Genomic DNA, 15,058 nt, shown 5'->3' with positions numbered 1-15,058 from the left:
CTTGCTAAGTCTTGTTTTAATGAGCCTTAGACATAACAATATGTTAATTGCTGTAAGAAGTCCAGGAAGTAGAAAGAATTATTATTTCGTTTCCACTGCACATAAGGAAAATGAAGCAAAATATTTCAGGGCACCCGGTTGGCACATAGTGGATCTAGACTTGGGATCTTAAGGAACTAAAGACAGATCCCTTCCTCAACTCTTGCTTGGCTGATACAAACTATATTTTTAATATTCTTGTCTTGGGGCATCATGGCAGAGTTATTTATTTTACTTTTAAAATTTATTTTAGAGAATCATAATATTAAAACATTAAGTTGAATGGAGGAATCTATATCTTTTTTTCCTAAATAATGTGTGAATATTATAAAACAGCTTTTGAAATTGTTTCCCAGTCTTTGCAAAATTAAGCACTTTATAATTTCTGAGAACAGCTTTGCACATCCTGAGTGTCTTTAAATTTTCATTCTTATTTTGGACAATGAAAGAATGAATCCTTGCTAATTGTTGAAACTTCATTTAGCAATATCAAATATTAAAAACTTGGGTTTTTTTTGGCTAGATTAAATGAATCTTTTTATTATGCATGCATTTGAGTAATCAAACAATGAGAAGCTGCATTTAAATTCACATTTAAAAAATTTTTTCTTTTCTTTATTCCTTTATTGGAAATATAGTTTTCCTCACAAAATATATCCTGATTGAAGTTTCCTTTCCCTTTTCTCCTGCAAGTCCTTCTCTACCTCTCCTTCCATCAGTATCTACCCCATTTCTGTCTCATTAAAAAGCAAACAGGCCTCTAAGTAATGATAACAAAATATATAGTATGACATGATATGATATGACATGACATGATATGATATAAACCTACATTTCATATTGAGACAAAGCAAACAAACAAACAAACAAAAAAGAATAGCTGAAGAAAAGTCCCAGTAAACAGATAGAGATGCAGAGACCCACTCATTTCCACACTCACGAATCCCGTAGAAACACCGAGTCACAAAATAAATGTGAAGGGCCCGTGGGACAAAATGAGAGAAGGAAAAATAATGAACATGGAGACCTTTTCATCTTCTGATGTCAGCCTGGGCAGCAGCACCCTGTCTACAAGCAGTGCAGGAGGTAAGCTGTGCACCAGAGGCCAACTGGGAAGGGGCAGCTTGCACTGGTGAGTCCATCACTGACAAGACAAATTAACACCAGTGAGAACTAGATGGCAAAAGGCAAACGCAGGAACGTCACTAACAGAAATCAAGGCAATATGGCAACATCTGAACCCAATTCTCCTCTACCAACATGTCCTGGATACCCCATCACACCAGTAAAACAAGATTTGGATTTGAATCACTGGTCATGATGCTGGTACAGGAACACATGAAGGACATACTTAAAGAAATTCAGGAGAAAATGGATCAAAAGTTAGAAGCCCTTGCAAGGGAGACACAAAAATCATTGAAAGAAATCCAGGAGAATACAAAAGCCAACAAGGAGGAAATGCAAAAAACACTTAAAGAAATACAGGAGAACTTTGGTCAACAGGCTGAGGTCATGAAAGACGAAACACAAAAATCTCTTAAAGAAATACAGGAGAACTTTGGTCAACAGGCTGAGGTCATGAAAGAGGAAACACAAAAATCTCTTAAAGAATTACAGGAAAGCACAAACAAGCAAGTGAAGGAGCTAAGCAAAACCATCCAGGATCTAAAAACAGAAGTAGAAACAACTAAGAAAACTCAAAGGGAGACAACTTTGGAGATAGAAAGCCTTGGGAAGAAATCAGGGGACAGAGATGCAAATATCAACAACAGAATACAAGAGATAGAAGAAAGAATCTCAGATGCTGAAGATTCCATAGAAATCATGGACTCAACAGTTAAAGAAAATGCAAAATGCATAAAGCTTGTAACCCAAAATATCCAGGAAATCCAGGACACAATGAGAAGACCAAACCTAAGGATTATAGGCATAGATGAGAGTGAAGATTTACAACTTAAAGGGCCAGCAAATATCTTCAATAAAATTATGGATGGAGCTAGAGAACACCATACTAAGTGAGGTAACCCAGACTCAAAAGGTGAATCATGGTATGCACTCACTAATAAGTGGATATTAACCTAGAAAACTGGAATACCCAAAACATAATCCACACATCAAATGAGGTACAAGAAGAAAGGAGGAGTGGCCCCTGGTTCTGGAAAGACTCAGTGAAGCAGTATTCGGCAAAACCAGAACGGGGAAGTGGGAAGGGGTGGGTGGGAGGACAGGGGAAGAGAAGGGGGCTTTCCGGACTTTCGGGAAATGGGGGCTTAGAAAAGGGGAAATCATTTGAAATGTAAATAAATTATATCAAATAAAAAATTAAAAAAAAATAAAATTTAAAAACATATTTTGACTTCTTCCTTTCCAACTTGTAATCCCTTAATCTCCTTTAGTTGTCTTATTGCTCTAACAAAAACTTCAAGTACTATATTGAATAGATATGGAGAGAGTAGACAGATTTGTCTTGTTCCTGATTTTATTGTGCTTTGAGTCACTTCCCCCTTAAGTGAATGTTAGCTATTGGTTTTCTGTAGACTGCCTTTATTAAGGTATATCTTACTTAACTTAATGCTTTGTATCCCTGATCTATCCAGGACTTTTTATCATGGAGGGTACTTAGATTTTGTCAAAGGCCTTTTGCATCTAATGAGATGATCTTGTAGGTTTTGTCTTTCTACTTGTGTATATGGTAGATCACTCTAACATTTTGAGATCCACATCCTTTATAATACAAATTCAGATTAAAATTTGGTCTTCATGGAGTTTTTAATAATAACTAAATATCTTATTCTGGTGTCCAAAATAATAAAACCTTTAGTAAATGCTAACTGTGTTTAAAGCAAAATGTATTTACTATCTTTGAGATGTAGTTTCCTGTAATGAAGGCTGGTTATAAACTTATATGTAGTCAAGGATGGCCTTGAACTCCTGATTTTGTTACTTCCACTTCTTAGTTGCTTGGATTACAGCCACAGGCTACCACACTCAATTTATACAGTGCTAATATTTCAGCCCAGGGCTTTGCACAGGATAGGTGAACATTCTACAAGACAGATTGCATCTTCAGAAGCAGAATTCTTTTGTTCTTTTATTTTTGTGACATTTGGGAAAAGCTGAAGACCAAATTGCAAATCAAAAGTCAGCTTCAAGGTACTGAATAGTGTCTACCTTTGTTTTTGTTTTTCAGACCTTGGGTGATATTTCCCCTCAACAGTATAGTGTTATTTTAAAGAACCCCAAATAGCAAAAAACCAATCAACCAAAAAACAACGACAAACAAAAACTATCAATCAGTGTTGTGACTTTGGGGTGTGGCCAGGCATGGGGCAGAGAATGGTGTGTCTACATTATTCATTCTCAAAGCAGACGCATCTGGAAGCTCATAGATAACAGTGTGGGTAAGTTTTAAAGTTTTTAAGACAAAGTTGAGCTAACTATGCTAGATGGATTAGGGAATATATATGGCTGTTCCAACTAGGAATACCAAGCTAGTATAATGAACCAGGTCAGTACAACCTAAACTTGTACCACCCCATCTATAATCTTCCAAAAAGTAAGTACAATATTTAGTCTGTGTAAATTTAGGTTAATTATATTTTTAATTCTTACAAATATTTTTAGCTGATTAGAGTTTGAGTAGGTCACTGCATGTGACCTCAGAGACAGAAATAGTAAATACTGTCATATATTACTTGATGAAGAGTGGTGATGAGAAACAGATGTTAATTGATTTCATCCCTGAGTGAATGTTCCATGTTCACTTTTTTTTGAAAAGCTTGTTCTTTTACTGAAAAAGGAAGTAAAAACATTTTATGATAAAATTGAAGATTTACCTGGAAAATATTTCTGATAAAATAGAAGAAATATATAGAAAAACACATTAAAATTGACTATTTTCATGAAAACTGTTTCATGAAAATTAATGACTAAAGTGGTAGACATAAAAACATTGCTAAATTAATTGAAAAAGGAAGTAGAAACATTTTATGATAGAATTGAAGATTTACATGGAAAACATTTCTGATAAAATTGTAGAAAAACATGTTTAAATTGAAGATTATCATGGAACATTTTATATAGATATAATAATGGTAGGCATAAAAGCATTCCTAAGTTGATTGAAAGTGGAATTATAAACATTTTCTGATAAGTTGAAGATTTATATAGAAAATATTTCTGATAAAATTAAAGAAATATATAGGAAAACATGTTAAAATTGAAGGTTATCATGGAAAATATACAGATAAAAAGGTAGGCATAAAAATAATTCCAAGTTGATTGAAAGTGGAATTATAAACATTTCCAGGTAAAATTGAAGATTTACATGGAAAATATTTCTGATAGAATTCAAGAAATATAAAGAAAAACATACTAAAATTGACTATTTCATAAAAAATTATACAGATAAAATGGTACACATAAAAAACCTTTCTAAATTAATTGATGGTGGAATTAAAACATTTTGTGATAAAATCCGAGATTTACGTGGAAAACATTTCTGATAAAATAGAAGAAATATATAGAAAAACTTGTTAAAAATGAAGATAATCATGAAAAATAATGCAGATAAAATGGTAGACATAAGAATACATTACTAGCCGGGCAGTGGTGGCTCATGCCTTTAATCCCAGCACTCTGGGAGGCAGAGGCAGGCAGCTTTCTGAGTTTGAGGCCAGCCTGGTATACAGAGTGAGTTCCAGGACAGCCAGGGCTACACAGAGAAACCCTGTCTCAAAAAAAACCAAATCCAAAAAACAAACAAACAAAAAAAAAAAGAAATACATTACTAAATTAATTGAAGAGGAATTACAAACATTTTCTGATAAAATTGAAGATTTACATGAAAAATATTTCTGTTAGTCTATCTCTTTTTATTGTGGAATTGAGTCCATTGATATTAAGAGATAGTAAGGAATAGTGATTGTTGCTTCCTGTTACTTTTGATGTTATTTTTATATTTGTATGGTTATCTTCTGGGTTTGTTGAAAGAAGATTACTTTCTTGCTGTTTTTTAGGGTGTAGTTTCCTTTCTTGTTTGGCATTTTCCATCTATTATCCTTTGAAGGGCTAGATTTGTAGACAGATATTGTATAAATTTGGTTTTATCATGGAATATCTTGGTTTCTCCATCTATGGTGACTGAGAGTTTTGCTGGGTATAGTAGTCAGGGCTGGCATTTGTGTTCTCTTACAGTCTGTATGAGGTCTGCCAGGATCTTCTAGCTTTCATTGTCTCTGGTGAGAAGTCTGGTGTAATTCTGATAGGTCTGCCTTTATAAGTTACTAGACCATTTTCCCTTACTGCTTTTAATATTCTTTCCTTGTTTAGTGAATTTTGTGTTTTGATTATTATGTGCTGGGAGGACTTTCTGGTTTGGTCCAATCTGTTTGGAGTTTTGTAGGCTTCTTGTATATTCATGGGCATCTCTTTCTTTAGGTTAGGGAAATTTTCTACTATAATTTTGTTGAAGATATTTACTGGCCCTTTAAGTTGGAAATCTTCACTCTCTTCTATACCTAGAATCCTTAGGTTTGGTCTTTTCATTTTGTCCTGGATTTCCTGGATGTTTGGGTTACAAGCTTTATGCATTTTGCATTTGTTTTGACTGTTGAGTCAATGCTTTCTATGGTATCTTCAGCACCTGAGATTCTTTCCTCTATCTCTTGTATTCTGTTGTTGTTGCTTACATCTATGACTCCTGAATTTTTTCCAAGGTTTTCTATCTCCAGAGATGTCTCACTTTGTGAGTTCTTTATTGTTTCTACTTCCACTTTTAGATCCTGGATGGTTTTGTTCAGTTCCTTCACATGATTGTGTTCTATTGTATTTCTTTAAGGGATTTTTGTGTTTCATCTTTAAGGGTTTTTACCTGTTGACCCATGTTCTCCTGTATTTCTTTAAGGGAGTTATTTAAGTCCTTCTTGAAGCTCTCTATCAGCATCATGAGATGCAATTTTAAATCAACTCTTGCTTTTCTGGTGTTTTGGGGTATCCAGGACTTGCTGTGGTGAGAGAATTCGGTTCTGATGTTGTCATGTGGCCTTGGTTTCTGTTGGTAGGGTTCTTGTGGTAACCATCTGGTTATCTCTGGTGCTAGCTGGTCTTGCTGCCTCTAGCTGGGGTTTGTCCCTCCTGTTGGCCTGTAAGCTTGTGTCCTTACTCTGGGGAGACCAACTCTCTTCTGGCTAGGTCTGTGCACAGAAGGCTATGGAGCTGACTGCCTCCCTGGTGCAAATGGCAGCAGGAAGACTTTCGTTCCAGCTGCTCCACTGATCGTATGCCCTGTGTGCTCCTAGCTGTTCCCCTCCAGAGAGAAGTTGGAGATCTCACCTCTGCACTCAGAAGTGAAAGCACTGCTGTGAGATCACTCTGTCCTGGCAGGCTGTGCACAGAAGACTGTGGAGTCTCCAGGCTACCAGGTGCAGCACTTTTTGTAAATTAAGATTGCTGCAACATCTCTGAACTCTCTGATATGATGGGATGCATTTATCCAAATAGTGGTTGATTGTTGATCAAGTATATGGGCTTATGACTACTTATTCAATAAGGTATCATATTGATGATGATATTTCCAAACCCCTGTATAAATATCTTAATTTTCTATACATGTTGATTGATACTTAAGTATGGCCTTTGGCCCATATGGTTTTCAGTAACTAAGGGAGGTATATTGATGAACAAAATTCATTATGCATTTCAAACCTATTCCCCTTTTTAAATTAATCCAGAGGACATGAGGCTATTTTTGTTTCACATTGACCAACAGCCAGTAAATGTTGGTCATCCCACAGGAAAAGGGAAGGCAGGGTCACCAGACTTAAAATTCCTGTTCCAGAGTCCAGCATTTCAGCCTCAAAAATCTAACCAACAACACACATTTTAGCAACGACCTAATATAGGATGAAGCTTATGGAAGCCCCTATTTTGGCTGAGCAACACTGCATGTGTAAAGATAATATTAATACAAAATTTTAATGCTCATTGGATCATTATCTGGCAGCCAACCAACAGCCGAGCATAAAATATTAACAGCTGAAAGTGGGTTCTGAGTCCTTGGAGTTTCTAATTGTTCATTACAACAACAACAACAAAAAAACCCCACCAAAATCATCTTGAGTGGATTCATGGAGAATTAAATAGATTTGGTTTTAATGAAATCTTCAGGTCTTTGAATAAATTATAAATGTATCTTGACTGTTATGAGGGTATATTATCAAACTGTAATGAACTGATATGTAAGGTGGAGGAGGACCCTTCAGCAGATCCTGTGTTTGAAACTGATTAAAAGCTGGTGGACTACAAGGGATTTGCCAATAGATAGGGAACAAGTCACGAGTTTGTGGACTTTAATAATATATTTCCTTCACAAGCAATAACACAGCAATTAGGGAAGCTCATTGAGGTAGAAATAATGGCAACTGCTGTGCAGATTAGGTTTGCTGAGGGGAGCTCTCAGACATACACTAAAACAACACATTCCACATTTTTGTTGGTGTGTAATTTCTACTTTATTTACTTATCATCTCAGTAAAGGGGCCTCTTGGCAGTAATGAGGCTGCATAGAATAGTTGAAGAATCTACAAATTATATAAAAGATAAATCTAATGATCACCTATTCTAATGACAGTGCAATCTTGTCTTCCCTCATGGAGAAATTGTATGGTTGTAAGGATCTCATAGCTGGAGAGAGTGCCACAGTACAAATGTGGCCATTATTTTTCTGCCTGCTTTGCTCCTGCATGCCTGTTCACGAGAGCTGGGTAATTCATTCAAACAGGAACCACTTACCAAATGGTTCACAAACCTTTCACTGGGCTTGCACTGCTTGTAAGCAACATGGCAAATATATAAATACAATATGCTAGAAAACAGGATGGAAACATTTCCTTTCAGCCATGGGAGAATGACTTATAAGGGTGATACCGAAATACAGAGGAGGAGGGTCAGGCAAAAATAGCTTATGGCTACCTCATACCTATTTACTATAATTGCCTTGAAAGTATGAAAGACACACAGTAAAATATCAGCAGGGACTGTGTTTCTGAGGGTGGCCATGTTCACTGAGGGAGAAAGCAGACTCGATTTAGGTTTGGAGATCTTCAGTGTATAATATCATTTATTCTTCATTTCCCCAAATGCATTTTTTTCTAGAACAAATGGAAGCAAAACCCCCTTTCTCAGATTTCTCTAAATAAATCCAGAACAGATTAGGAAAACTTACTAGTGGGGATAACTAAGCTCTGTTACTTTTTAAGGCGGTCAACAGAAAACTAGGTCAATGTAACATGGAAGTGCCTTGAGAGGAGTGTCCGAATGTACTTGGTAATCCCTGTGAAACAAAATTGTAAGCAGATTTCTGAAACAAAGTTTACTGTTTATTATCTAGTAAAAATTCAGTGTATATGTGGTCTTTGTCATTTTTTCTTTTGCGTATTTTAAATGTTCTTGTTTAAATATCTAGTCTGCCTGCCTTGTCGTGCCACAACAAAACATTCTCAATTGGTTTTCAGTTTATGCAATTATTTGTGTTGGTAATGGCCGAATGTTTTTGTGTCTCAGCCTGAGCATTGTTTATTCCCTGTAAGCAGATAGCTCGCATTGCCTCTACCCTCTTTGGTCCCTCAGTTGTGCAGTTAACAAAACCCACTTTGCTGAGTCAATGTTCTATTGTGAAGAGGCACCATAACCCTGGAAACGCCTATAAAAGAAGGCATTTAGCTTCCACAGGAGGCCTACATGCCACTGCTTACGCCGCCGCCGCCACCACGCGTCTAGTGATCCCTGAGTGATTCCAGCACATTTTGAGAGTACTCAACGCCAACATCAATGGGTGGCAGAAAATAGCCTTTGCCATCACTGCCATTAAGGGCATGGGGCAGAGATATGCTCACATGGTGTTGAGGAAAGCAGACATGGACCTCACCAAGAGGGCTGGAGAACTCACGGAGGATGAGGTGGAGCATGTGATCACCATCATGCAGAATCGATGGAACCCACGTCAGTACAAGATCTCAGACTGGTTCCCGAACAGACAGAAGGATGCAAAGGAGGGAAAGTACAAACAAGTTCTGGCCAACAGTCGAGGCAACAAGCTGTGTGAGGACCTGGAGCGGCTGAAGAAAATTCGAGCCCACCGGGGGCTGAGCCAGTTTTGCGGCCTTTGTGTTCACAGTCGGCACACCAAGACCACTGGCTGTAGGGGCTGTACTATGGGTGTGTCCAAGAAGAAAAGAGTGTCTGGGCCTTTGCTGTTAATAAATAGTTTATATATCTATGAAAATAAGAGAAGGCATTTAATTGGGGTTTACTTATGATTTCAGAAGTTTAGTCTGTGATCAGTCATGGTGGCAGCACAGTGGTACCCAGGCCATCATGGAACTGGGCAAGTAGTTGAGAGTTCTACATCTGCATTTACAGGCATCAAGAAAAGAACAGTGCCTGGCCTGGCTTGGGCTTTTCAAACCTCAAAGCCCATCCTCAGCTGACACACTCCCTCTCACAGGGCCATACCTTCCAATGCCTCCAAAGCAGTACCACACTCCCTGAGGTCCAAGAAATAAAATATATGAACCTAGGGGCCATTCCTATTCAAACCACCACAGTGGGTGAGCTCACTCACTGCTGGCCAGTGGTAAAACTGGATGTGACTTTTGTTCTGTCAAATGTGATGGCTAATTTTCTTTTCTTTTTATTTTCTACATTCTTTGTAAACATTCCAAATGATTTCCCCTTTCCTGGTTCCCCCCTCCCCATAAATCCCATAAGCCCTCTTCTCTCTGCCCATTCTCCAATCAACCCCCTCCTTCTTCTCTCTCTTGGTAATCCCCTACATTGCTGCATCAAGCCTTTCCAGGACCAGGGCCCTCTCATTCCTTCTTTTTGGGAATGATTTGATATGTTAATTGTGTCTTGGGTATTCAGAGCTTCTGGGCTAATATCCATATATCAGTGACTGCATCCTATGTGTGTTCTTTTGTGATTGGGTTACCTCACTTAGGATGATATTTTCTAGTTTCAACCATTTGCCTAAGGATTTCATGAGTTCATTGATTTTAATTGCTGAGTAGTATTCCATTGTGTAAATATACCACATTTTCTGTATCCATTCCTCCATTGAGGGACATCTGGGTTCTTTCCAGCTTCTGGCTATTATAAATAAGGCTGCTATGAACATAGTGGAGTATGTGTCCGTATTATGTTAACTAGACTTAAAATCACCTAAGACACACTTCTGGGCATGGCTTAAAGGGCATTTCCAGAAGGGTTAAGTGAGAAGGAAAGACTCACCTTGAATGTGGGTGGAACCATCCTGGGAGTTGGAATCATGGGATGAATAACAAGATCAAAGGGGGAGAAAGAAGTTGAGCATCAGCTTCCATCTACCCGGGGTTCAGACTGGATGCCATGTGACCGATGCCTTCTGCTTTGCCACTATAGTTAGTGCCACTGCCACTGCCATGACGTCACTGCCTTGGGGGACTGTGTCCTCAAACTGTGGTTTCAGTCATGCTGGTGCTCTTCCTTATTTTACCAGAGACTTATTTACCAGAGACTGAACCCAGGGCCTCATACATGCTAGGCAGATGTTCTATCAGTAAGCATGGCTCCATCTTGGTGGACACCATGGGCTACAGGCTGGATTTGTCCAGTGAGTCATAATTTAAACTCATCCAGTCTGAGGAGGAAATGGAAATTGGTTTAATCAGCACGTATTAAGTTTTTTTCTATAAGTGCCATACTTAGCTGTGTGGTATTGGATACAACACAATTTGTCTGAGATTTAGTTTTCTCATTTTTCAGAAACAAAAGGTGTATCATCCAGTGATTTATATCAGTGTAGTGAAGATCAAGTTAGATGATGGTAGATCATTAGGACTTTGTAAAAACTATATACATGTACTCATGAGTTATAGGAATGTCGCATAAAGACAGCTGGATCCTTCTGTTGGCATAGACAGAAAACACTCCGAAGGGAACAGGGAAATGCTATTTTTCTCTTTCAGGTAGTGGTATATTAGTTAATATATACTGTAATGCTCGAAACTCACTGTTTCAGATTCTATATTACCAAAAGTTTATTAAGAAAAAATATTTTTAAAAGTCCTTAGAAAATTAGATAATTGAGGCCCAATTGAGTCTAGTTCCGATATTGTGACATTTGGATAAATCATAGTCATGTTATGATTAGATTGTAATAACTTTGACTTTTACTTTTTTTTTTCATGTTCCTCTGTTTGGTGTTTTCTTGTTGTGGTGGTGTTGAGACAAGGTCTCCCTATATAGCCAGCTGGCCTTAAACTTGTACTCCTCCTCCTGTGATTATAAGTATATGCAACTATGACCAGGCATTTGAGTTTGTTGTTTTAAACCTTTCATAAACTCACCATGTCTATATGTTTTCTGTTTTATTCATTCAAGAGATACTTACTGGCAGATGTATTAGTCTAGGTGTGACTATGTATTACAGAAGAAATTTATTGGATTGGCTTATTGTCTATGTTTTCTAATAATGACTGTTTGCAAAATGGAAAGGCTGAGAACCATTCAAAATATGAGACTTGATGCTGCATTAATCTGTCTGGTTCTTGAGGCCCAGATGATTTCTGGAGAGCTGCTGGTCTTCAGCAAGGAGTTAGGAAATCACCAGCAAGAAGTCAGTGTGGAAAAACAAGTAGCCCTGCATCTCAGTTGGATTTCTTCATATCTGCTACTCATTCTGAAGGAGAATCTCTCCTTGTTCTCAGCTAATCCTTCCTGGAAATACCTTGACAGGAAATCCATCTAAAAGTGTGGCTTTAAATTGATTCTATATCCTATCAAGTTAACAATCAAGATTAACCATCACTAAGCATTGTGATACTGATGTGTGTATATATATTGTGTGTGGCAGCATTTGTGAAATATGTCACATATAAGATATATATTATATGTATAATTATAAATATAAAGATTTCTAACAATTCAATAGCCAAAAAATACTCCCCTCAAAAGAAACACTTTTCTAGATAATTTCCAAAGAAGGCATATGTGATGGTTTGAATATGCTTGGCCCAGGGAGTGGCTTTATGAGGAGGTGTGGCCTTGATGAAGTAGGTATGGCCTAGTTGGAGGATGTGTGCTACTGTGAGGGTGGGCTTTGAGAGCCTCGTCTTAGCTGCCTGTGAGCCAGTCTTCTCCTGTTTTGTTTTGGAACAAGATGCAGAACTCTTGACTTCTTCTGCAGCTCCATGCCTGCCTGGATGCAGTCATACCTCCTGCCATGATGATAATGGATTGAACCTCTGAACTTGTAAGCCAGCCCCAATTAAATGCTGTCCTTTATAAGAATTGCTTTAGTCATGGTATCTCTTCATAGTCATAAAACTCTAATGAAGACAGTACATCAATGTCAATTAAGCAATTATTTGTTAGTTGGCTGCAAATCTAAGCCTCTATCAGCTGCCACCTGCTATGTGCTAGGATTCTTATAATTTTAAAAATAAAATGACCTAAAGTATTAGTGATGATATGGAAATGTCAGGACCTTCTATAGTATCATAGTTTCAATAGTATTGTAGAGTGGTACCACTACTATAAAAGTAACTTCATTCTTCCTGAAAATATTAAACACAGAATTATTATGTTCCCCATAATCATACTCCTAAGAACTGAATGAAGTTTACAAATGTTTACCTAAGATCTGTGCATAGCAGCTAAAAAGTGTCACCAATCCCAACGTCCATGATGAACACACTGTAGCTAAGTCATTAAATAAATTTAGCCTCAAAGTAGTTCACACTGGTATGTACTTGGCCAGTGGGGAGCCAATAAGATAAGAGACACCTCATCCCAAATAACTGCATTTGTATAAAGCATCCAGGATAGCGGGTAGAATTGTGGCTAGGAGCTGGGGTAAGGGCAGTGAGGAATGACTGGCTGATAGGCATGAGACTTTCTTTTGGTATAATTAAAATGTTTCTTCAACTAGACCAGTATGGTGGTTATATCATACTGTGTATGTATGAGCATGTCTTAACGTTAGATGAATTCTATCCTGATGAAAATTTAAAGAAAGAAATATGTGATTCTTTCTTTCATGGAATTTACCATCTGGTAGAGGAGATAAATAATGGTAGGCATTATTTAAATTCTTCCATAAATAAACAGGAAGTCACAAGCTATTTCATATTCTTGGCTATATATTTGGTCTCTACACCAATTCCTTTCAGGCCCAAGGAACCTAACCTCACCAGGCTGGTGTTTAAAAGTGGACACAGTCATCTTATTATCAGTCTTAGTAGCCAGTTCTTACCCTTACCTGGCTCAGATTCTTAACATTTGAGGCTGATTGTCATTCACTACTTTTGATGTCTTCTCTGTCATCTGCTTGGGCATCATCATCACAGCTTCTGTGTCTCCTTCATTCCTCCTCATCCTTTGTCCTAAGCAACATGAGCTTCTTCCCTCACCATGACCCTTTCATGGTGGTGGCCTTCAGATGCACTCTTGAGCATATATAATATATTATCACACACACACACACACACACACACACACACACACACACACACACACACAGTGCTTCCGGATCCGTGGTCCATATCTGAAGAATGGAGTTAGAATATTTCATGTACATTTGGTTGTAAATTTAACTCATAAATCTTGGGTTGCTTCCTTTCAATTCTCCCCTTGTAATTCCTTAGGCGACTGTACAATGGAAGCAAGTTGAGGAGTTTCTTTTTCAGTATCTAAGTAATCTGTTTCCATTTTACCTGAGCAATTGTCAAAATACTTTGTCCTGGTATATGATTGGTGAATAGATTGTCCTGTGATTAGATTGATGAGATGTTAACTCAAACAGGAGGGGTACAGGGATAGTGGAAGCAGCAACAGATTTCTCCTTGTTCTTTCCCACTGACAGCATGAAAAAGAACCCGAGATCCCATCGCCTGCAACGCTGAGATTGCCATATCCAGCTTTTTTGCTCTCTCCCTCTTTGTTTGCTTTTTATAAGGCGTATTTTATTAACATTTTTAGAGTTCTATATATGCATACAATGTATGTTTCTCATGACCACTTGCACTCCTCCAACTCTCATTCTATCCTCTTCCCATCTTCAGGTCCTCTTCTTCATTTAAACATACTGAATTTAATTAGCGTTACCTGTATGCTCATCGATATAGGACCATACCCTGGAGCATGCCAGACTCTCCCTCCTTGCAAAGCAATGAATTGTCAGTATAGTTCCTAATCTAGAACTTGTGAGAAATTCTCTCTTCATGTTGGAATGGTGTTCGGCTTGATCTTATATAGGTATTGTGCAACAACCACAGATGCGGCAAGTTCAAAAGAGCGGTCTGCCTTTCATGTGTGGAGACATTGCCCCATGAAAGTCCTTCCTGACGTCTGGCTCTTACAGACTTTCTGCTTCTTATCCTGCAATGTTCCTTGAGCCCCAAGGACATGGATTATGATACACAGACACTGTTTATGACTGAACAGTGTGCTGTTACTTATTTTCTTCGCCTGGACCAGCTAGTTGTGTGTTTCACAGCTCCTAATCTTATCAGAGAAGTTTCATTGTGCAGAGGATGCCCATTAATGCAGAAACCATCTTCATTTTTATCATTGCACAACTGAGAGGGTGACATAGACATTTTATAGACTAAAAGCAACTAAAGTGCATCTTCTCCATTTATTGAGCTGCCTCCTTAACATTTCTGGTTGTTCATCCAATAAAGAAATCAATCTGTTAACTGTGTCTTCTAAATATCTGTCAATCACAGTTCTATCATTGCCACAGTAATCTAACACGCTTTCCTTCCTTTTTTTTTTTTTTTTTTTTGCTCAGCCATCCCATTTTTATATTGTAGCCAGAGAATTTCAGAGAATGCTTACCCATACCCTTGTAAAATGGACCCATCTTACAAATACTCATAAAACACAGTCATAGAGTTCCAAGCGTGGCACTGAGGATGAACTAGTGAGCAAGAAGACCAAACCCTTGCTGTCCTTGAGCTGGATAAGTGTTCCTTCT

General features: G+C 37.8%; 1 pseudogene; it reads left to right on the top strand.

Moving 5' to 3' along the window:
* The window catches only part of LOC127682487 (uncharacterized), a 109,457-nt pseudogene extending 100,101 nt beyond the window's left edge, over positions 1-9,356 (top strand).
* Positions 9,357-15,058: the final 5,702 nt, after the last annotated feature.

Source organism: Apodemus sylvaticus, chromosome 4, assembly GCF_947179515.1.
Source record: "Apodemus sylvaticus chromosome 4, mApoSyl1.1, whole genome shotgun sequence".
Lineage (NCBI taxonomy): Eukaryota > Metazoa > Chordata > Mammalia > Rodentia > Muridae > Apodemus > Apodemus sylvaticus.
This window is presented reverse-complemented; position numbering and strand designations above follow the sequence as displayed.